The sequence below is a fragment of the Heterocephalus glaber genome, unplaced genomic scaffold (assembly GCF_053883595.1).
Source record: "Heterocephalus glaber isolate CG9 unplaced genomic scaffold, H.glaber_assembly_v1.0 deba00001447, whole genome shotgun sequence".
Classification (NCBI taxonomy): Eukaryota; Metazoa; Chordata; class Mammalia; order Rodentia; family Bathyergidae; genus Heterocephalus; species Heterocephalus glaber.
In genome coordinates, this window is record NW_028258299.1 from 2,884,310 (window position 1) to 2,909,554 (window position 25,245).

Below are 25,245 nucleotides of genomic sequence, written 5' to 3' on the forward strand. Positions count from 1 at the left end.
ACCCACGGGGGCCTCATCTGATCCCCAGCCTGGGCCCTGCCTCCCTCTGCCCCGGAGCCCAGCGCAGCAGCACAGGGTGCGCCCTAAAGCAGAGCAGACGTTGCCACTGAGATCTGGAGAGGCTGTGACAGGAGAGCCTCTGGGCCTGGGGAAGTCTCTCTCGGCTTTCACCCCACCCTCAAAGCTGAGCCTCAGACAGAGCTGGGTGCAGCTAGTTTATCTGAGAGCAGACTCCAAGGAGAGTCACTTGGGAGTGGGAGAGGGAGACCCCTAAGAGAGACAAAGGGGAGTGCATGGTTGGTCCCTGGATCACCATCCTTGATGCTCAAAGCCAGAGGGAGGGAGGAGCCCACCCTCCCTGACCCAGGCTTCTTGGCAGAGGGGCAGCCACCCCACAGGCCCTGCCCAGCCCCAGCTCCATCCCAGGGGAACCATCCAGGACCACGTGAACTGTGCATCCCTGACAGCTGGGACCAGATTGGCCAGTGGGGGTTGGGGGGATGGGAGGTGATGGGGCAGCACTGGAGTACAGGGGTGCAGGCTGCCAGGGGCCTCAGCAGCTCACAGCAGGGAGGGCAGCAGGTGGGGCCCTGGGGCAGAGGCCTGCAGGGACGCCAGGACCTCCGCTCTCTGCCCTTGCACTCCCCGAGTAGACCCAGGATCCCCTGCAAGGCTGGGAAGGGCACTGCCCCTTGGGCTCCTCCCATGTTCAAGACTCTCTCACCCGCCCAAGCCCTCAGCCCCCACCCAGATTCCGGAAGCTCTAGAACACCCTGCCACACCTCTTAATAGCAGCTTTGTGCAAACAGAAATAAATTGGAGCGGGAGCCCAAGGGGAGAGAGGGGGCTGACCACAGCGTAAGTGGCTCAGTGCCCTGGACCCTGAGCCCCTGGGTGGCAGAGACCAGGGCAGCTGCAGCTGGCCCAATGCCCGAGAGACAGGGAGGGGCTGAGGGCTGGCAGAGGCTCCGGTAGGTCTGATACCCATTCAAGAGGACCCAGCACACTTCACTGGCCACCCCCCAAGGTCATGGGCGTCGCCTCAGACCAGTAGCCCCTCGCTGCTGGCACCAAGTAGCAGAACAGGGAGCCCAGGCCTCAGGGCTCCCAAGATTCACTTGGATCCTAATTCCGGCTCTGACCAGCTGTGTGATGAGAAGCAACTCACTCACCTGCTCTGTGCCTCCACTTTCTCCTGTGTGACGTCAGGGTGGGGGCTCTTTCTTGCAGGATCCTCACAAGACCTGGGTCTCCAGGAGCCAATGTGAGCTGGAATTAGAACAGGTGCACAGCTAGGGCCCAATAGCTGCATCCCTTCCCACACACCCATGAAAGTCACGGGCTCTTCATGGTCCCATTGGAGCCCACCCAAAGCCAGAATGGAATCTTCCATGAAGATGTGGTAGGACCCATGAGGCATCGCTTCCCTCTCCCCCACCAGAGCGGTGGCGTCCAGGGAGGAGGGCGTGGAGGTGGGGCTCAGGGTTGGCCTCTGAGGCGTGAAACCTGTGGCTTAGTGTCCCCCACATCCTGGCCACTCAGACAATAGCTGGCCTCCAGGAGTGACCGAGACTCTCCCTGCCCGTGTATCACTCAAAGCTGAGGACGCCCAGGACGACAGAGCCTTCGCCTCGTTCCTGTCTCCAGGTGAACACAAGAAGGAGGACACGGCCATGTCTCATGCTCTTCATGATGTGGACCAAGACAGCTCATAGCCACGTCCCCTAGGAAGCCTTCCTCCATTTCCTCCCGCGATGTCCTTGCTGTCTGCTGACACCCTCAAGGTCTTTATTTGTTTCTCTTTCACAGCATCAAGAACCTCCTGTCTCCTACCAAGGCTGGCTGCATATTCTGTCCAAGACAAATGGAAGCTTTAGGTTCCCGTGCAGGAGCAGCAAGCAAGAGTCCTGTGAAGTATAAACCACCAATCACTTCCCTTCCTGCCTCTCCTGACCTGCTGCAGGGTTTCCCTGCTTCTATTGGACGGCAGTTTAAGTAGAAAAAAGTCAGTCATCAGCACGCATTTTAGCTTTTTTCCTCATGTTGTCCAATGCCAGGCTTAATGCAAAGGTTAGGACACATGACCCATAGGCAGTCACAACACCACCCAGCTGAGTTTCCTACCTCGTGTGCACTGTGGGACAGACCATGCAGCTTTGTGGATGTGTGTTCCCTCAGGTCATCACAAGCCTTTATGAATATCCCAAGTCTTTCCTTTCCTTGTGCAGTATGGTGATGTTCTTTATTCTGTCCAATTTCACTTAAAATTACAAGAGCAAAGATAAAATTATAAACAATTTCATGATGGTGACAGCAAGCATTCAACCCACCCCATGCACTTCTGAGAGTGAGGCCCATGTGACAGGGCTGTCATGTGCCCGCAAAGCCCTCCTTCTCCTCTGCTGCTGGACAGTGGGCTCCTGGGGAAGGCATCCAGGTGCTTGCTGAGTAATGAAGGATGATTCATGGAGAAATGGTGGGAACACAAGCTCCAGGTCAGGACAGCATGCTTCCCACATAAGCTGGTCTCCATCCTCCTCCTCCAGCTGTGTTAAAAAGCAGAGGCCACAAGGTTATAATGACACCCACTCTTCCCAGTGGAGGCCGGGATCCTTCTGAAAAGGCATACTTTTGCAGTCAGAGTCTTAGAAGGAAATGTCCCTTGTCCCTGCAGGGATGAGCACTGTTCCTGGGAGCACTTCTGGAACCCAACTGGATATGATTCATCCACTCAACAAGGAAGTACTGGCTCAGTGCCTGCTGTGGGCACCAGTGACATCAGGAAGGAGGAGCAGAAACTGCTGGGGGTGGGAGCACAAATGCGAAAGGCACACAGTAGGAGAGGAAGGAGGAGGCAGAGTTGGGAAGAGTAAAGAGAGGATAGTGGCCCAGGGGCCACTAGCCGGGGTTGGAAGGTACTGTGGCCGAGTACCAAGACCCGGGGGCTTGAGCAACAGAAGTCTGTCGTGTCCTAGTCCTGAGTCCCAGTGTCAGAGGGCCCTGCCCGGCAAGGCCCCTGGGAGGATCCTTCCTGCCCCTTGTAGCTTCTGGGGCCCAGTCGCTCCCTTGCTGGTCACTGTGTCCCTGTAGTCTCTCTCTGTTGTCTCAAGGACACCTCTTCTATGCATGCCTCCATCCCTTCTCACAAGGAAGTCTGTCCTACTGGGTCAGGGCTCACCTGCATGATCCCCTCTCACCTGATTCCATCTGCAGAGACCCTGTTTCCACACAAGGTCACATTGGAAGGTGCCAGAGGTGAGACTCCCACATGCCTTCCTGGGGGACACAACCAGCAGTGCTGGCGACGAGGGGCAGAATTTGCTGAAAGAACGTGAGGTCTTGTGGGCCCTGGAGCTCACACATGGGCCCTGCCCGGCCTCTCCTCCCACACAAGGCTGCACAGAGCTGGGCTCTGGCCTCAACCCTGACTCCTACTCCTTGCTGGCTGTCAGATTTCAGTGGGGAGGTAATTACTTGGTTTTCTTCACTCAATACAGGAAAAGTATGCTGCTATCGAAGCTCAAACGGCCCGGTCTCCAGGGAAATCCCACTCTCTCCTGGCTTCTGCATCCACACTCCTGGTTTCCAATTTCCTAGTGCTCTCGGTTGGTTATTCCCTGGTGGATGACTCCTCCGGCTTCTTCCTTATTGAAAGTCTTTAGATGTTGGAATTAATCTTGTTTTGATATTCATGGAGAACGTACTCAGAGTTTTTCTTGGTTTTGTTTTTCCAAAGGACTAAGGAAATTAACTCATATAAACAACGAGGCTGTGCATACCTCTCATTATCCATTCCTTCTGTACCTGTACCAGAAGCCGCTAGGTTCTGTGCTTTTGAAACAACCACCAAAGCACAATAAATTTTCACTTGAGGTTACTGTCTTAGACAGATGGCTCAGCACTTTCTCATCGTTCAGCAAAAGAACAATAGATGTAGGATTCTTTTCTTTGCCACCAAAGCTTCCTGTCTTTGTGTTTAATTAACTATTCTTTTAGTCAGTAAATCAAGCAGCGCCGGCCCTTAATGTTGTGAAAGGGCCCGTGGGTAAAATCCTGTGCTTCAAATTTCTCTAAGCTGCTCAATCCAAACTGGGTTTAATGAAAGGAGCAAGGGCTAGGAGCAGAGAGACCTGACCAGATGCCTTCTTCTGTCCTTTAATCGCCTGGCCACCTAGGGGATCTTGTAACCTGCCCGGATCCTTGCTTCCTCCTCTGTGAATAGGATTGTGGCACTTGCTCTCTGCTTAATTTGCAGAGTCACTGGGAGAAGGCAGGGAGGAAATTAATGCAAAGCCACTGTGTGAGAGATAAGGAACTCTCCCCAAATGAGGGTTTCAGTCAGCCCCATACATCTTGCCCAAACTCATTAGCCACAAGGCAAAGCAAGGGCACTAAACCAGGCCGGATGTCACTTGGTACCAATGTCTGGGGGTCCTGAGATGCATTTCTTTCTGTGTGCATGACCTTCAAAAGTTGTCTTCCTAACCAAGGACCAGGGAACTGTTCACGCCATGTCCTTCCTGGGTCAGCAGAGGGCCAGTGGGGAGGTGGCCTTAAAGCATTTGCTGTGCCTTACACCAGAATCTCCCCCCAACCAGCTGGGTTCAGTGTCCCTCCCTATACCAGGGCCCCTGCAGAGGGAGAAGTGCACATGGGGCCTGGCAACAGAGGCCAGGAGGGCACAGGCATAGTCAGCACGTGGTGTGAAATGGCTGGACTGGAACAGTGGTGCTGAGGACTCCAATCCAGGATACGTCTGGGTAGCTGACAGCACTGGTCACTTTTCCAATACTGGGGCAAATACCTGACACCCACCACTGAGAGGATGAGAAATGTAATTGGCTTCTGGTTTCAACGGGTTCAGTTCATGGTCAGCCGACTCCAACACAGAAAGAGCATGGCAGAGAGGCCTGGCAGAGGAAGGCCATTCACATCATGGTGGCCAGGAAGCAGAGTGAGTAGGGGAATGAGCTGATAGCAAGGGTACAGCCCTCTCGCTCACCACCACCCCCCGACACAAGACTTCTGGGGGCCATTTTATATCCAAACCCTAACCCTAACCCACTCACACACTGCACAAGGGAATGCTTGTGTTATCCAAAACCCAAGTTGTCCCCTTGCTGCCACCATGACTCCTAGCACCTGTCCAAGGGCTGAGACGGGGCCTGGGAGGACCTCTCTTCCCTACTGAGTGAAGACAGAGGCCACTGCTGTGCCCCACCTTGGGCCGCAGCATGTAGGGGGACCAGAAAGATGTCAAATGGCCATGGTCAACACACACACACACTTGGGGACCCTCAAGTCAGTGACACCAGCTGCTCGATTTTAAAATGCAGCTTTTTATTTTTGTGGGTGCTCCTCCCTCTCAAATAACTCCTAGACAGAACCTGTGTTTGGAAAGAGATAAAACCTCAAGCAGTTCCAGGCCAGGCAGGAGGCTGGGGAGGTGTCATCTCTTTCCCTCCTGTAGTATGGCTGGGTGCCTCACAGACTGGAAGCCAAACTCTCACGTTGCAGAAGCTCGAAGAGCAGCTGGAGGAAGAGAAGGTGGCCAAGCAGAGCCGATCTCAACCCGGCCATGGGACTGAGATCCTCAGATGCTTCTGCTCCACACTGCTGCAAGGTCCATAAATGTACGAGTGCGGACACAGTCGGCCACTAGCCCCATCTGCCGTGCAAGCAGAGGGCAGAAACTTAGACTGACTTCAGAAAGAATATGCAATGGTGATGTACCCAAACTGTCCACAGTGCAGGGCCCAGAGTCTCCAAGTTTCTTCTCTCCTCTCCCCTTCTTTTTCCTTCCTCTTATTGCAATTCTCACTTCTGTCTCTCCCTCTTTCCCTCTTCCCTTTCTATCTTGTTCCCAGGCAGACTGGACTTCATGGTGGCAGAATGGCTGCCAACAACTCCAGACTTCCAGCCTCAACCCTCTAGAAAGAGAAGATTATTTCTGCCAACAATTCACATAGAAACCCAGACCCAGTTCTAACTGGCACAAATCAGTCCAGGAGAGCCTTATTGGCTTAGACTCTTCTTGTACCATCCCCAGGACTGGGGTGAGGCTGACTCCGGCCACAGCATGTGGATGTCTCTGGGAGGAAGCCTGGCCCAAGACAGGGATTTCACAGTTCCAGGAAGAGTGGGTAGGCAAACAACAGTGTCCTGCACATGACGATCGATCTTCAGTTCTAAATTCTTAGGAAAATGTCAGGCTATTGGAGACATCATTTATTTAAAGAAAGCGAAAATGCACTATTTAATTTTAAATATAATCCTTGCAAGAATTAAATAAGAATCGAAAGCCAAATTCCAGAGATGTTCGAAATCGTGCTATTTAAATAGTAAAACCATGGCTCCAACAGAGCTGGGCATTTGGTTAACCAAGTCACAGCCTCCTCCTGATGTGGCCTGTGCCTCTTTCCTAAATCAGTTATGCTGACAGCAGCCATGTAGAGGTGCTACATGGAGAGCAAAGTGTAGGCCTAGAGCACCCCATATCTGCATGGGGCTCAGACTTCTACCCCAAAATTCTCTTCTTGATGCCAAGATAGAAGAAAATGAGGAAAGTTTCATTTGTAGCAATAGTGGCTGGGAGGTATTTATGCATGGGTGTGTGCATGGATGAGTGAGTGTGTGTGTGTGTGTGTGTGTGTGTGTTTAAGCAACTGAAACAAGAAAGGAAGGACCCAGGGAATGACTGCCATGCCACAACCCTGCCTTCCCTGCAAGCTTGCTGAGGGACACTGAAAGCCTCCTGGGCTCTGCTCTCTATGGCCCTCAGCATCCCCAGGAGAACTAGATGGGGTCCAGCACCCAAGGGGTTCACATGTGACAGCAGGTGGGGGAAGAAGTGAGGTAGAAAATCATGAGGTGTGCACATGGCTTGAGCATACTCCCAAGGGTTCGTGTGTTGGAACTGCATCCCCTTTATGAGTTATTAACAAGGTGAAAACTTGGAGGTGAGGCCTTAGGGAGGTGATTTGGATTCAGTCAAACCATAGGAAGTTTTCTTTCTTGGTTGAATCTTAGTGACTTCATAAGAAGGAGAGAGACCAGACAGAAACACACACACACACACACACACACACACACACACACACACGCTCCTTGTCTCTCCATGGCTTGTACTGCACTGCCTCAGGACTCAGCTAGCAAGAAGGCTCCCAATGGTGTCCAAAAGTGCCTCCACCTTGGCCTTCCAATACCGTGAGCCCAAATGATCCCCTTGTCATTGAAACTACCCAGTGTGTGGAATTGGGGCATTGGCCAGAGAAAGCTCAAGATAGTCTCACGGGTGAGTGGAAGAGGACAGCCACAGTAACCTGGCTGGATGATATTGCCATTAAACATCATGACCTTCTAGGCACTGCAGAGTGTGACCCTGTTGGGAATAGGGCTGTGCCAGGGGTAAGTGGTCAAGATGAAGCTGCGGTTGGAGCCCCTCAAGGTTCACATGTTGGAAAAAGCCTTCAAATTCATACCTTGATGGTGTTTGTAGAGGGGACTTTGGGAGGTGATGAGGGTTAGATGAGGTATAAAGATGGGGTCCCTATGATGGAATTAGGGCCTTCACAAGAGGCAAGACCCAGACAAGCATGCTTGCTTTCTCCATCCATGACTCCAGATGGGTGGTGTGGCAGAGAGCCCCCCCCAGGTGCTGGCACATTGTTTTTGGACTTTAACAGCCTCCAGAAACACTGTTGTGGTTTAGATCTAAAATGTCCCCAAAAGTCATGTGTTTGGAAAGTGATGAGGTCACGGTGTGCTCTGCTCATCGGTAGATTCATCAGTGGATGAATTGATAGCTGAATCTGGTGTTGAGGGCTGAGGCCCGATCAGAAGGGGTGGATCACTGGGGACATGACTTGAAAGGGTGTGCCCTTATCCCCTGGTCTTCTCTTCAGGCTCTTTTTCCTGGATGCCATGGAGTGAGCAGTTTTTCTCCTCCATGCCCTTCTGCCATGCCACTTTGGAGCCAGCTGACCATGGACTGAACCCTCAAAAGACCATAAGCCAAAATAAATCTCTCCTCCTTTAAAGTGTGGATGTCAGGTACTTTGTCCCAGCAACAGAGGGGAAAGTGGCTAACACAGATTTTATTACCAGAAGTGAGGTCTTTGCTGAGACTATACCTGACAGTACAGTTCAAAATCTTTTGGAACTGGTTTTCAAGAGGAATTTGGAAAGGTTTGAAGATGCCAGCTAGAGAAGGCTTGGAATGCTGGAATGTAAACAGAATAAGAACAGATTGATGGAAGATTCTGGTTCAAGCTCAGAAGAACCAAATGTTGAAAGGAATGCAGATGGTAAAAGCCAAGTTCAGTATGTTTCAGTTGGGAACAAGGACTCCATTGGCAGGTTAACTAGAGGCCATGTGTGTTGCACCCTGGCAGAAAATTTGTCTTCAGTTAGCCCATGTCCTGAGACTTTGCAGGAGGCTTAGACTAATGGCAGTGGACTAGTTAATCTGGTGGAGGAAATTTCAAAGCAGATCAATATTCAGGAATATGGCAGGAATATTTCTGGCGCTTTTAGTCAGATCTACAGTGAAAATCAGGAGCAAAAAGCAAACGTAAAAAATTTGCAATTTCATCAGAAAAAGAGGAGCCTGTCAAAGTTTGGGACATGGAGAGTGTGGTTGCTAAAAAGAAATTAGCATTAAAGAGAAACCAAGTACTTTATATCAAGATAATAAAAAGATGGTTTAAAAAACCTCAAGAATCAACATGATTCCACCCCCTTTGTAGGCGGAAGAGGACAAAACTAAAACTTTTATTTGAAAAGAGAACCTCTGGGTCTCCCACTCAAAAAGGACTGCATAAGAAATCTGCTTGATGAGACTTGTTTCATAGTACTCATCCATCCAGCCACTCAGAGGCCTCTGCAGCTATGATCCAAAGGGGCCTGGCTATTCCTAAAGAAAGCAACAGATGTTGTTGTCATCCAACTGATACTGTTTTTATATGCATGCAGAATACAAGAGTTATGGCATCATAGATGCCTCCACCAAGATTTTACAGGAAGATCTGGGGATCCAGGCAGTGTGTGAAGTTAGAGGGGGACACTCCAGGAAGTTGAAAAAACCAAGAATGTATAATGTCTTGCTGAAAAAAACTGCAGACAGTGAGAGGAGCTAACCAAAGAGAGAGGTCATGTGAGCTACAACAAACAGAGCCATCGGGGTGGGGCCACTCAAGACTTTTGGAGCTCACATTTCACCATCACCTACCTTGGTGCTGGACACAGAGCCATAGGATTTAATGTTTATCTTGGTGAATTTTGGTCTTGCTTTTGTCCCATTCCTTTAATACAACCATGAACTAAATAAACTTCTATTGTTTATAAATTACCCAGTGTGTGGAATTCTGTTATAGCCATGCCAAATGGACTGAGATGGATGCAACAGTGTTGTGTTAGGGTGAGTCCTAAATGCAATCTTACTAGTGTCTTTATGAGAAGCAGAGAAGAGACACAGAGACAGGTACTGAGAGAAAAGGCCACATGAGAACAGAAGCAGTGATTAGAGTGAGGCACCTATAATGAAGCCACATGCAGGAATTCCAGCTGTCACCAGAGGCCGAGATTTCATCCAACCTGTGGAAGGTGTACAGCCTGTTTACATCTTGATTTGAACCTCCTGCCTCTATGGCTGTGGATGGAAACATTTTTGTTGGTTCAAGCCACCCATTATGCAGCTCTTTACTATGGCATCCTTGGGACATGAACACAGGGTGAAACTTCTATAATCCATACCAGGAAGGCTGCTATAGAATCTCCCAGAAGCCATGGAGAAGGGGGCCTGGGCCAGAACCCAGGGAGGGAACTGGCTGGGCAAAGCCTGGCTCTGGGAGAGCTGGATCAAGAGGCAGCTGACCACACTGGTGGTCCCAGCCAAGGGCACATCCTCAGCCCAAAGTCCTGTGGGCTACCTTCTCCTGCAGACCTTAGCTCAAATCCTCTACTTGGAAGCTGTTTCCTCAGCACCCAGCCATTGCACCTGGGAGGGCCATTCTATCCCTCCTGACCTCCACCAGCCCCATAAGTCAACCCACAGGCACATGAATCTCAATAAAAACTGGTTCTGCCATTGTAGCTTGGGATGGGCCCCTCCTTGACCTTTGGTTCACACACAGAGCCACCCATAAGCCTTCTTCTCAGCCCCGTGCTCAATGTTCTGTCTCCATTCATCTACCAATATGGTAGGAGGGGCCAGGTTCCAGACCCTTGTGCCAGCTGGCTCCCTTGGGAGGTCCTGCTATGGGTCTAGTGATATAACATCCAAGGCACAGCAATGGTGTGACTCAATCACATCACCACTTTCTCCTCTAACCTAGGGGTAGCATCAACTCCTGGAATTCAGACATTCATGGTCATCTTTGCTTCTTCTTTTTGTACCATCAGCCCTTCCAGTGCCTATTCACCCAGTTCCTGTGTTAAGTCCCCCTGTATGATGACAGGTCTAGAATGGTTTGTGGTCCCCTTGGCTGCTAACTGGTCCACACTCTTCTCTAGATAGTTAGGAGTCTTGGTTGTGCAGTTCCTGGCCAATGCCCTTCTCAGTCCCACCTCAACTACAGTGACATGGCCGAGTTTCTTATCATGGATCTTCCCACAGACATGGAAGTGCCTGAGGTCAGGGATCCTCTCTGTCTTGTCCACCACTGTTTTCCCAGTTCCATGCACAGATATCAAGAAATCTTGCCTAATAACATATTTCTTGGATTGTGTTTCCATCTCGTGTCATATGACTGTATCAAAATTTAAATTAGGGAGAAGCTTGGAGAAACTGGAGGTTTTTTCCCAGACCACTATTTGTTCAGTGTTGGTTTGGGGATCTTTCTGAAACAAATCACATCCTCTGGTGTCTTGTTGGTGCTTGAGGTGCTGTTTTAAGTTATATGGAAAAATGTTGAAGTGCTTTTCAGTTTTGTTTTGGTTGAGTTCTACCGTATTTGAATATTATTATAGTTTTTTCCCTTGCATTGTTCTTCTCTGAATGGTTTTAATTTTTGTATGTGTGTGCTTGTGTTTGATAATAAAGTTATTTTAAAAAAACAGAAATCTTTTTTAGAATGCAGAGGCCTGGCCATCAGAAGAGAAGAGGCTGGGGCTGTTTCAGCAGCAGAGCCGAGTCTCAGAGACGAGCCTGCAGCCTCCACCCAACCTGCTCCTGCCTGTGGTTTGATCCAATCCTCTGCAAGGGATGGGGCCAAGTCTGGAGTTGGCAGAGTCTCTGTCCTGCAGCCATGCCCCATCCTCACCTCACCCATCAGCTCCTCCTCCTCCTCATACACACACACGCACACACATGCACACACACACACACCACCTGCTGGCTCCAGGGCTGCTGCACATTCCCATCATGCACTGAAGCTCCAGAGTCCTGAGGCCCCATGTCACCCTCCGGTGCTGACTCCACATCCATGGAGCTGCTTCTCCAGCTTCTTCGGGGCTGGCCAGGGTCCTGGCACCTGTGACCCCCAGGGACCATATGCAGCTGTGGCTGGTGGTATATAAAGGAAGGAACTGGACCAATTAGTGTTGTGAGGGTGGAGCTTTAAACTGCCCTCCCCAGGTTGGAGGATCAGCCCAATGGGTGGTAAGCAAGGCCACATTCCAGGCCATTTGCCCTCTCTCCATCCTTCAGTAACCTGAGGACCAGAGGAGGCTTCTCCTTTACCCCACTGGAAGCAGAGAGACAGTGTCTTACCCGAAGCTACCCAGCAGGCTTTTGGGGATGGCTGCAGCAGCATGGGCTGCCTGGGCCCCTCCACTCCTCACCTCCTCGAAGTGCCATCTGCAGCAGACTGTCATGTGGATCCTCCTCCTCCAATGACATGGGGTACTCTAGCTTCCAGGCTTGGAGCCACACTGCTGGGCTCACACCTCCCTGGCTCCTCAAGACCCCAAGCTCATTTCCTGTCCACAGAACAGGGTTAGGACAGAGACCCCAGCCCAGCAGGTGATCAGCACCTCCAAATGGTGCTACAGAGCACTTCCTATCATCTACAACCCCATGCCCTCCAGGAGAGGGGGAGGTCAATCCTAGGGGTCAGCAGCTGCCCTCTTACTGCTTAGGGCCACCCAAAGTCTGATCAAGCACCAGTCCTTAAGAGCACAAGCTGTCTCTCAGGCCACTGGGCTGCCCTGTGCAGTCCAGCCTCCCTGCTCCTCTGAACTTGCACAAGCATATTAGCTACTGAGCTCACCTCTGGGGGCTCCATGGAGACACTGAGATGACAGGAGAGCCCTCAGCACCCACCTCCTGAGACACCAGGTCTGTACCCAGTCTCTGTTGTAGAGTTGAAACTGCTAAGGCCATGTCCTGTGGGAGGAACCCAGGCTTTTCCCTGGTTTAACTCAGCTTCAAAGGCAAGAAGTAGTGTCACCTGCACTTAGTGACAGTCTCACCACTGGATCTACAACATGAACATGACAATGTCTTCAAAAGCCCTGGGCTGTCACTTGTGGAGAAGGCGCCAGGCAGAAGCTGCCACTTGACTCAAAGGCAGGATCCGTGTCCTTGCTACCTCAAGTCTCAAGGTGCTAATGTCCACTCAGCTCCACTTCTCACTCATTTCCCAAGATCTCCAGGTATGCACTGCTGATGCTTTCCCACCTCTCGTGCTTCCCTCTTTCTTTAATGCTGTTTCTTCACTCAAATCCTCTGTCGTGTGTGTGTGTGTGTGTGTGTGTGTGTGTGTGTGTATGCCTGTTGCTTTCAAAAATTGGGGGAAGAAAATGTTTCTAAGAATATCTAAACACTCTAACCTAGACCACAAGGGGTTTAGACTAGATCATTGATGATGATGATAATGCTGATGATGATGATGATGATGGTGATGATGATGATAATGATGGTGATGATGGTGACGGTGATGGTGATGATGATGGTGAGGATGCTGATGGTGATGCTGATGGTGATGATGGTGATGGTGATGGTGATGGTGATGATGGTGATGATGATGGTGAGGATGGTGATGGTGATGATGATGATGATGGTGATGATGGTGAGGATGGTGATGGTGATGATAATGATGGTGATGGTGATGATGGTGATGGTGATGATGGTGATGGTGATGATGATGATGGTGATGATGATGATGATGATGGTGATGATGATGATGATGGTGATGATGATGGTGAGGATGGTGGTGATGATGATGATGATGATGGTGAGGATGGTGATGGTGATGATGATGACAGTGATGGTGGTGGTAACGGTGGGGGTGCTGATGCTGGTAATAGTGGCAATAGGGATAATGATGGTGGTGGTGGCAGTGGTGGTGACCACAATAATGGTGGTGATGGTGGTGATAATCATGGGGATAACAATAGTGATAGTAGCATGGTGGTAGCTACTGTCTGTGCAGGACCTCCGTTTGTTCCATGGTGCTGAACCCCTTCCATGCATAATGTCAACTGCTCCAGAGTCTGGTTAGGAAATTTCTCAAAACAATGCAGCCATCCCTGTGATCCTTCTGTCTCTGAAACACTTTGGCTTTATGGATGGAAGCAGGAGGAGCCCTGAGTGCCCATCTCAGAATTCTCAGGACCGAGATAAGAGCACCTGCCCCTGCTAGGTGCTGGGTGGGAAGTTCTGTGAGAGAGACTGTAAGGAGAAAGGGAAGAGCGAGAGACCTGCATCCAACAGGATGGGGGAGGCCTGCAGGAAGCCAGCTCTTGTGTAAGGAAACAGAGCCCGGCTGCCTGGTGAGAGAGGCTGCCACCAGCGCCCCAGAGAGGGTGACCTTTGCCAAGCATTTGATGCAAACCCCTCCCACTCAGGCAGCATCTGGCTCAGAATGTGGGCTGCTAACTAGGATCAGAGCCTCATAGAGCATCCTCTGAGGAGCCAGTGTGTGAGCAGGTGATTTCATTTTGTGCCATTAGCTTCCATCCTTCACCGAGCTAAAGAGGACACCCAGCAAAGCCCATAACCTCAATCTGGCTGGAGTATTCTGCACACCCATATCTTGGAGGCAAACACGGGGACCTTCCCACTCCTCCAAGCAGCACCCTCCCCCAGCAGTGGAGCCTGCTCCCTGGACTCCAGCATTTGACGACTGCAGAACTAGTACCCGCTGAGGTCAGGAGCCAGCCCATGATCCAATTAGCCAACAGCCCCAAGCCAGCAAGATCGTCATTTGGAAATGGCTCCTCTCTGCCCCGGTCTATTTCACAGGCTTGAGACTCATCTGTCTAATCTCTTATCTGTAGCTGTGAAATTGTATTTCTCTCTTAATAGGCCCACCAGCGTTATAGATGAACAGTTCAATCGCAGGCAGCAGGGAAGCAGCAGGCATACTAAAAGGAGACATTCGCTTCTCGCACCCACAGCCAGAGCCGCCAGACCCCCATGCGGGGAATCTCAATCAGCTTGGCCTTGGTCTGGCCTCGACCTGGGGAGGGAGGTGCTACAGAGCCGAGCACAGAGAGGCACACAGCTGTCACCCCTGCTGGCGGGACCTGTGTGTATGAAGGTACCCAAGGCAGGGCAAGAGGTGGGAGGGAGGCCCCCTTCCCTGCTCCTCCCCTGAGGGGAGCTGCCTTAGAATTGAGTTCACCTTCCCCTTCAACCTTCCATAGCTCCCCAGTGACTTGAGGATTTTGTCCCAATCCCAAAATTCTGCAGTATATTCAAGGGACCTTGTCATTTTCCTCCTTTTCCATTGGCAAGCTCACCTCCCTTGTCCCTCTTTCAGCCGCTCCCTGTGGATGTTGGCCTCTATGTCCCCTGGCTGGGCTGTCCTCTCTGTTCTTCACCTGGTGACTGCACTTGACTTTGAAGCTACAGAAGGAGACTTCCCCACACCGGAAGCTATCCCAAAGCACCAGCTGCTGCATTCTCTGAGTACACTGAGGGACAGCACCCAGAGGGATATGCCCGAGTCCTAATACCCTGGATCTGGAATGTGATCTTATTTGCAACCTACACATGTAGAGGGTGGAGGGTGTCAGGAGATCACCCTGAATTGGGGCGGCCCAAATCTAATATGAGAGTTCCTCAAAGAAACAGGCAGAAAGAGATTTTCCACCTCTGACCAGAGGAGAAGGTGACATGGAGACGGAGGCAGAGGCTGGAGGGAGGTGGCCATCAGCCACGGAGCACCAGGAGGCCCCAGTTGCTGGCAGAGGCAGGAGGGTTCCCCCTAGCACCTGCAGAGGAAGTGCAGCCCCGTGCACCCCTTGGGTTCAGACTCTGGCCTCCAGAACGGTGGGAGGTTACATTTCTGATACTCTAAGCACCCCAGTTTGTGGTCATGAGTTATGATGGCCCCCCAAAACTCGCAGGCCCTGAAAGCTGGTCTAAGCACTGGCCACACCTGCTGCACACCCCAGGCTCAAGTCTCCCCTCTGCCACAGCAGCCCTCACTCCACCCAGGACATCATCAGCCTCTGCCTCATCCTCCCAGTCCGTGAACCCGAGGCTGAGGATCTGCTGGCCCCCTGCATTGGACCTGCCCAGTCTGGGACACATTGGGGAAGCAGTGCACACCAGCCATCCAAGTGGAGCAAACCAGAGCTGACTGGAATTTAGGGGGTCACCCGAGAACCTCCACTTCTCAGATGCCCAAAGGGGACCCATGCCAAGGTAATCAGGAGCCCAAGGCCTCCACAGCTGCCAGGGTCCTGCCTGAGCAGCCCTCGGCCTGCGTCCCCTACAGCCACCAGCAGCAGCAGCACTTTTATCCCTGCAGGACACCTCTGCTTCCCTGGCAGGACCTTCCAGTTCTTCCTGCCCAGCAGGAGCCTCTCACTCCCTACGCACTCTGGGATTTCTCAGCTCCTTCCACAGGCTCACTGAGGCACTAGCAATAGGTAGAAAGAAGGAAGTGGTGAAAATCTGGACTGCAAGTACTTAGCAAGCAGGTACCAGGCCCCAGGGCAGACAGGGCGCAGGGCAGGGGAATCAGGGTGGGCCTCCCTGCCTCGGGGTGGCTGCCTGCTCTCTGCTGCCCGACCCCACCCCTGAGATCCCCAGCTGCTCCCCGACCAGAGGACTCATCCATGCGGGCTCTGCCTGGTTCTGTAGGTGTCTGGCTGGAGCCCCAGGTGCTGGCTGTCAGAGCATCATCTCGTTTGCTGGCTGGTCACTTTTCATTAAACTCACTCCAGTCTGACCCCCCACCCCCACCCCACTAGGAGTGCTGGGAGTTCCCGGTGCTGAGAAGACCCAGCCAACAAGCCCCGGCTCTGCCCAGGGAAAAGCACTTCTCCCTTCTTCCTTCTGAGGTTCTGGAGCTGTCACTCTCCCATCAGGATGTCACCAGCCTGTCTGCTTCGACCACCCACTGCCAGGCACTCTGCTAGGCCACATGCAGCCACCCCACCAGAGGCACCACACACCCCAGCATTGCCCTCAGGAGCCTGCGGATGACAGAGCAAATTGGAAAGAGAGTCAAGCCCAGACTCCTTGGCCTGACAATCTCATGGGTCACAAGAAAGACCAGCCCTTTGGGAGGAGGCAGAGATGCACAGGAAGCTGAGTTCACCACTGAAGAGTGGACAAGATTGGGCAGGTGGGCAAGGGCAAGAGGACATGTCCACCATCAGAAGGAGGGGAGGCCAGGCATGGTGCAGGGTGTGTGTAGCTGGGCAACAGACTCCAGGCCTGAGGCTGGAGATCTGGGTGCTGATGGCTGGCTGCTCAGCACCCTCTGCCACATGCTACTCACCCAGGTCCCCCAGGATTTCTACAACTTAGTTTCTCATCTGTACAGAAGAGGAGAAATGCAAGGGTGGGTGGCAGGCCTGGCCCATGGCAAGTGCTTTGGAATGCCAGCTCCAGTCACTTAGAGGACAAGGCCATGGGAGCAGGGCAGCTTAAAGGTCAGACTGGAACTCCAAATGTCCTCCTGTCAGGAAGTGCTATTTTGTGCTGTTGCCACCTGAATAAGTTAGCGTGATGGAGTCACAACTGTGCTCCAAAGGCTGGAGCTTCAGGTCAAAGCAGCAGCTGCAGACTGGAGATCACTAGAGTGTCCAAGGAGATAATGAGGGGGAGTGGTGTGTGACAGGCAGAGGGCAGGAAGATTGGAGGAGGATACGGGGAGAGATTGTGTCAGGGTCTACCGAGCTTGGAACCAGTTGGTTGGCTTAGAGAAGAGAGGGGTGAACAGGACCCCATCTTGGAGCCTGAGTGATGGGACCTTGGTCTTGTAGGGAAGGAGGAAAGGAGGATGAGAAGAGGGACAGCAGGAGGGACCATGGGTCCCTTGCTGACGGAACTCTGAGCTTGGTGGAGTGTGGACCTGCTGCGGGCAGGGGCATGCAGAAGATAGGAGAAGAGTGGGAAAGGGCCTGGTTCAAGGTCCCGACTTCAAGGTCAGCTTCCTCTGGCAAAGAGGAACAGCTAAGGACATAGATGGCAGAGACAAGTGGCTCAGAGCACCTCCACATTCATTCTGATTTCAAACATGGTGGGAAGACTCCACTGGGAAGACGTCAACCAACTCAAAGTGAAGTTTCTCCTGAATCCCCACCACTTTCCCACCATCATGGCTAAGTCAAGCCATCACTGAGTTGGAGACTCTGCACTCCAAATACTTGCTAACAGTTGATATTCTGACATTAATCATGGGAGCATTGTGAAGTGTTATGTCATTGTCACCTCCACTTGGATTTTCCGAGTCACCAGTGATGTTCATCAAATTGTGCTTTGGGCTGCAAGTAACAAAAAACAATCAAGTTAAAAATCAGATACTACTGCCCCACCCCAAACAAGAAGCTGCAGGTGTGGAGCAGCCAGGTGGCGTCAACATGTTGCTGTCCTTTCTGTGATGCCTCTGTCTTTCACAGTCCCATCTTTCACCTGTACCATGGCTCTAAATACCATATCCGTGTCCAAGGCAAGGATGAGGACTTGCGGTGATCCTGTGGCACCCACCTGCTTCACCAGGACCATTCGGATGCAGGCTTCCTGGTCAGCCCTGCAACTCCTGGCCACTTTGTGGCACCAAGGACACCTGGCAAGGGATATCCTCTCCTCTCTCCTGATTGGGTTCTAAATCAGAGGGAGGGGCTCCTTTGGGGGTAGCCATTCCTCATGTTCTGGAGAGGGCACCCCAAAAAGCCACCAGGAGCCACGGAGTGGTAGAGACTTCATTTCAGAACCCAAGAGAGGAAGGGGATTGGAGGTGGGCAGAGAGAAGGGGGTCTTCACTTCTTAGGGTGCAAGAAAGACGGTGGCAAAGTGAAGCCACCAGAGTGGTGGCATCAGACCTAGGAGAGAGGAGGACAGGAACAGGAGGAGGGGTGGGGAGGGGAAGTGAGCAGCACAGAATATCCAGTAAGCACGCCCCCAAGGTGGGGAACCCTGCACACAGGCAGAGGAGAAGGAAGCAGCCTGGATGGTGACTAGGAAAAGAAGATGACAAAGGAGCTGTTTTTATCCAGGCAGAGATGAGTGCTGAGAGAGAGGACCCAGTGACGAGGTCATCCTTGGAGAGGAGAAGGTGGCACAGGCAGGTGGCAAGTGACTCTGGGGACATTTTCAGGAAGGGTCTGCATCAGGACTCAGTCTGGTCTCAGTCAAGCTGGAGCACCGTCCTCCCAGGGAAGAAGCCAGAAGTCACGCATCAACCTGCACCGCAAGGCTTTGGAAGGACAGGCTACTTGGGAGTCGTGTCCACCATGGTCCAGGCTCCCTGTGCCTCGCTTCCTCCTGGACCCACTGGGAAATGACACAGGCTCCTTGACTTATGATGGTGTTGCATTCTGATAAACCCAACATAAGCTGAAAAGTACTGTGACTTGGAAATACATCCAACATATATAACCTGCTGTCTTAGTCACTTTCTCATTACTGAGCCACAGCACCTAACACCCACAAGTTAAAGAAGGAAGTTCATTTCGGCTCACAATTTGTACAGGTTTCAGTCCATAGTTGGCTGCTCCAAGGCAGGGTGGGATGGCAGACGGGCGTAGCAGAGGAGAAAGAGCTCATGACATGGCAGGCAGGAAGTGGCAGGAGACCAAAAGAGGAAAAGGATGTACACCTTTTCAGACCACGCCCAGTGACCCACCTCTTCCCACCATCAGTAGACTATTCCCGTATCACAGACCCATGACCCAGTCGCCTCCCACCAGCCCCTCCTATGAGTGCGTAAGGCTTTGGGGGACATCTGGATATAAAACCGCAGCACCTGCCAAAGAGCAAAGCTCAGCCTGGCCTGCCTTCAAGTGCGAGAACACTTACACTACCTGCAGTTGGGCACAGCCATCCAGAGCAAAGCCTATTTTGTAATAAAGTATTGAACATCTCCTGGCATTTGTTCAAAATCCATATCCAACAAGGCTGACCACACAGCACATGGCAGAGTACCAGCTGTTCCCCTCCCAATCACCCGGCACACTGGGAACTGTGGCTGCCTGACAGGATCAGACCCCGGCACCATCAGGGGAAGAGATCAAACTTCAAACTCAAAGTAAGGTTTCTGCTGAATGCGTATTGCTTTACCACTATTGTAAAGTCAAAAAAAAATCCCTAAGTCAAGCCACCATTAAGTTGGGGACACTTTGTAGTTCAAATATTTACCAACCATTGATATTCTGACTTCATTCATTCCAACATATGTAAAATGTTATGCCATTGTGTTTTTGCTTGGATTTTCCTAATTAACAATGATGTTCATGCATGCACAATAGTGTGTGTGTGTGTGTCTGTGTGTCTGTGTGTGTGTGGTGTTAGAGGTTGAACCAAAGGCCTTTGCACTGAGCTACATCCCAGTCCCCTGTTTTTATTTTTTATTTTGAGACGTAGCTCACTAAGTTGCCTAGGCTGGACTTTAACTTGCCATTCTCCTGCCTCAGGCTACCAGAATCCTGGAATTACTGGCATACATCATTCACATGCATCTTCTTTTGTGAAGTATTTGGGTTTTTTACTAACTTTTAATTGAGTTCTTTGTCTTTTATTATTTCCAGGGTGTTCTTTGTATATTCTGGGTATGAATTCTTTTTCAGACATATATACTAAAATATTTTCACAAGTATGGCTTATCTATTCAATCATTTAATAGTATGCAGTGATAAGCAGATTTTTAAATGATGAGTTCCATCATGCCAGTTTTTTTTTGTCTTATACATAGGGCTTTTCCTCTCCTATAAGAAATTTTGGGGCTGGGGATTTAGCTCAGTTGTTCTACCACCTGCCTCGCAAGTGCAAGGACCCAAGTTCTATCCCCAGTACCAAAAAAAGAAATTTTTACTTACCTTAAGATCTCATAGTATGCTAAACTAAGCTTTATTCTAGGAGCTTTATGATTCCAGACTTCATAGGTAATTCTGTGATGTACCTCAAATTAACTTAGATAATAGAAAGAGATACCGGTTTGATCTCATTTTTTCCATAAAAATAGCTAGTTGTTTCAGGACCGTTTGTTAGAAGAATTTTCCCTTAATCAATAGGCCTACTGACTTGACTGTGTCAGGACCTATTTTTATGCTCTATATTCTGTTCAGTTCATCCATTGTTCTATTCTTAATACCAGTATCATGCCATCTTAAGAACTTAAGGTTTATGGTAAGATTTAAGTCAGATAGCATAAGCTTTCCAACTTCTTTATTTCAAGATCATTTACCCACTCTAAATCCTTTGCATTTCCATATGAATTTTAAGTTTAGTTCAATTTCCTCAAAATAACCCACTAGAATTTTGATAGGGATTATGTTGAATTTGTAGATCAACTTGAAGAGAAGGGGCCGCTTAACAAGATCAAATCTTCTGGTCTCTGAATATCTATCCATTGAGTTATTATCTCAGCAATGTTTTGTAAATTTCAGTGCAGAGATCTTCCAATACTAGTATTAGATTTGTCCCCTAGATATTGAGTTTTGTGCTACTTTAAATAGTAGGAAGTTTCATACTCAGTCATGGTTTGTTGTTCATTGGCTCCCAAAGCCCGTGCGCTAGAGGCTTGGTCCCAGTCCTTGCCACTACTGGAAAGTTCTGGAACCTTTAAGGGGGATGCCTAATGAGAGACGATTAGGTAATTGGAGAGGGATATCTCTCTCCACTCTCCTTCCATCCTGTACTGTGCTGCCCAGGCACCAAACAACCATGAACTGAAACCTCTAAAACCATAAGCATAAATAAACCTTCCCTCCTTTTAAGTTGATTGTCTCAGGCATTTTGTCTCAGTGATGGAAATCTGACTAATGCTCACTTCAATTTTCCATCGCTGGTCTATGGAAACACTGTTTATTGTGTATATTGACTCCGTATCCCACAAACTTGTAAATTCACTGGTTACTTCTAATGTGTTATTTAACTATATGGGAATTTTAAATGCCCAATTCTATCATCTCTAAATAATAACTTTTACATTTTTATTTCAAATATTTATCCATTTTATTTATTTTCATTCATTATTATTTTGGTAATGACTCTGTACATAAGACCAAAAGAAGCATGTGCTCGCTTCAGCAGCACATACACTAAAATTGAGAGAAACAGTAAGACAAGACAATCTTGCTTTGTTCCCTTAGAGGGGAGAATTTTAATATGTTAGTTGTTGCTGTTGTTGGTGGTGGTGTGTGTGTGTGGGTGTGTGTGTGTAAACCATTCATCAGGCTGAGAAAGTTTCTTCCTATTCTGAACTCATGTACAATTGTGATTATGGATAAATGTTAAATTTTGTCAAATTCTTATTTTCTGAATCTTCTGAAATGTTCATATGGATTTTCTACTCCATTCTGTTAAGGTAATAAATTATATTAACTGGTTTTTAAATGTTAACCTAACCTTACAATCTTATAATAAATCTAATTAAGTTTAAAAACTAATAAAATTAGAATTCTCTCCTTTATTTTCCAAAAAATGTTGGATTGGTATTCTTTCTTCCAATAAATGTATGATATAATTCACATTCAGAGACATCCAAGTGTGGAGATTAATGTAAAGAAAAGTGCTTGAATACAAATTTAATTTATATAATAGACTTCAGACTATTTAAAGTTGGGTTTTCAATGAACTTCTCCACCTCACTTGAGTTCTCAAAGTGAGAACTTTAGTGGCCTGAAGTTGCCTAAACTATGTGCTTATCTATTTAACATCTGTAAGATCTGTAGTGATGTCCCTCTCCACATTCTTACACAAGTCATTTGTGCTCTCTTTTTTCCTTGCCAGTCATGTAGAGATTTATGAATTTATTTTTCATATAATCAACTTTTGATTTTGTTGATACTTCTCCATTTTATCTGTGCCATATTTTTCTGTCATTGGTTTCCATTCTTACTTTTATTATTTTCTTTTTTATTTGCCTTGGGTTTTCTTTGTTCTTCATTGTCTGTGTTCTTAAGGTGGAAGCTTAGATCCTTGACTTTAAACATTTCATTCTTTCTTTTATAAGCATTTTTAAATCTGTAAATTGTCCTCTAAGTGCCATTTTAGCTGTATCCAAAAAGCTGTGATATTTTGTGTTCTCATTGTTTGCAACTCAAAATATTTTTTTCTAATTTTACTTGTGATCTCCTCTTTCACCCATAGGTCATCTAAATGTGTTGCATGGTTTTTACATATTTGAGTATTTTATGTTTCATCCTTTTGATATTAATGCTATGATTTAATGCCACGTTATCACAGATATTTGTTATTTCAATTCCCTGATATGTATTGAGATGTATCTTATGCCTCAGTGTTTCTCTCTTAGTGAATGTTTCATATGAACTTGAAAGAATGTGCATTCTGGAGTTGTTAATGGTGTTCTGTAAATATCAAGTAGGTTCAGTTGCTTGATGTTAATGTTTACATCTTGTATGTGTTTGCTAATTTTTTGGCCTACTTCCATCAGTTGCTGAAAAATTGGTGTTAACAGTTCTATCGTTGTGCTTTTGTCTATTTCTCCACAGTATTCTATCAATTTTGATTCATATATTTTGGACCTCTGTAATTAGTTATTCTGCTTTCTTGAAAAACTACTCCTTTTATCAATGTGTTTTGTACATTCTTCTCCCTAGTGATACTGTTTTTGTGAAGTCTATTCTTTCTGATATTAGCATCACACAAACTTGCAGCCTTGGGGGTTTGCATAGTCTGTCATTCAAACTTTTTCAATTTCAGCATGTTTATGTCTTGTATTTTAACTGTGTTTCCTACATACAGCATAGGGATGAGTTTTCCCTTTATAACCAGTTTAGTAATCAATGATTGTATGTATTCATTTACTTTTGTTTACTTTATTTCTGATTAGCGTGTACTAATTGTCCATTTTAACAGGGGTTACCATATTTCACTGAGTGAACACAGCATGCACTGGTCAAATCCAGCCTCCCTTTACCAACTCTCCTCACCTAAGCCCCAACCTCCAGTAATCCTGTCTCTATAACCAAGTCAATATCTTTTGTAATGCCCCCATATGAGAGAGAACATGTGGTCTTTCTCTCTACGCACCAGGCTTCACTTGTCTCCATCTATTTTGCTGCAACTGCCCAGATCTTGTCCTTTAGAGCTGAGAAGATGCCTATCTATGGGCCAGGGAGTGGGTCACCCAGATGCCCAGTCTGCTAACACTTTGACCTAGAAATCTGCAGCCTCCAGAGCTGTGATAATGACTGTTGTTTGTAAGTCCCCCAGTCTATGGTGTTTTGTCATAGTAGCCTGTACAGACTAAGAAACCATCAATCATTTTCAGAGAAAGAAATGCCCCCACCATTTCTTGGCTAAAATCTTACATAGCCATTTGCTCATTACATTTCTCAAAAGTAATAAACTAATGCTGACATACTGTTAACCAAACAGCAGATTTTTGAGATAAAGATGTCCTTCGCATTTTAATGCTTTTTCTACTGATGATTCTTTTCTGATCTAGAATTCAATCTAGCATAATGCAGTGTGCTTAAATACATGTCTCCTTTGCTCTGTAACACTGTCATAATCTTTCCTTGTCTTTGGTGATCTTGATATTTTTCAAGATCACTAGTCAGTTATTTTGTAGAAAATCCCTGTGTTAGTCAGAGTTCCATGACTATAACAAATATTTCAGATAATCAGTTTATGCAAAGGAAAGGTTTGTTCTGGCTCACAGTTTTTATGGACAGTCCAGACCCATTTCTTTGGGCTATGGTCAGGCAGCACATCACAGTAGGACCATGTGACAAAGAAGAGCTACTCACCTCATGGACAGGAAGCAAAAGCAAAAGAGAAGAAGGGGCTGAGTCCCATAGGCCCCTCCCCATGGGCACTTTCCCAGTGATCCAAAGAGCCCTGGCTAGGTCTCACCTGTTAAACTGATGTCATCTCCCAGTCGTGTCACCTAGGGATGGAACCTTCAACACATGGACATTTGGAGGACGTTCAAGATTCGAACTACAGCAGTCCCTCCATTTGGATCTGTTTGATGTTGTTCAGGAGACAGAGTCTGTGGGATTTGGAGGAGTACACTGCAGAGAGGAAGCACCCTCATCTCATTAACCAGTAACGCTGACCCTGGTCACATCATTAAAGCAGTGTCTGACAATTTTTCCAATAGAAAGCTAATACCTTTTCCCTTCTTGAGCTCTTTAGAAGTGAGCAACTAAATCAAGAGCATACTCAAAGGGAATGGAATTGAGCTTCACCTCTTGGAGGGAGAAGTAAGAACAGAATCCATGATCATGTAAAACCACTGTAGTAATCAACAACCTTTCAGAGGAGATGCTTTGAGTCTACACAAATATCCTGTTCCCCTCAAAGACTCACTCACTAATTTTAACATCGCTGGTGAATGCTGCCTGTCATGATTGTTACTCTGTTGTTCTAGTTTTGATTACATATATCCTCAGAAATATCACTTTTGATTATTAGTTATTCCATTTGTCCCCCAGTTTTTACTCTACATTCTTAACTATCCTTATCATAACTTTCTTGAAGTTCCCATCTATTCATCCAGCATCTGCTTCCTTTATGGGTTTGCTTGTATTGATTGTTTCTTCTCTTCACAGAGGTCACATCTTATTGCCTTCTTGTGCATCTTGAAATCTTCCATTTGTCGAGATTTTGTCTGAATCAACATTAGTGATTGAGGTAAACAGTGTTTATGTCAGAGAAGGGTGCACTCCTCTCATGTCAGGCCACCACAGAGGTGGAAGTAGAATCTGCAGCTCAGGTGGGTCTGGGGTTTGTTGTAGCTTTAGTTCATTTGGTTTTCTGCTGGCTAGAAATGTTTTGGAAGGAGATCAAGTCTTTCCTCTACAGGGCTCTGGCTCCGAACACAGAAAGAACTCCAGGGGCCTCTTTAATTTGTAGCCTAAGTTACCCAGGCA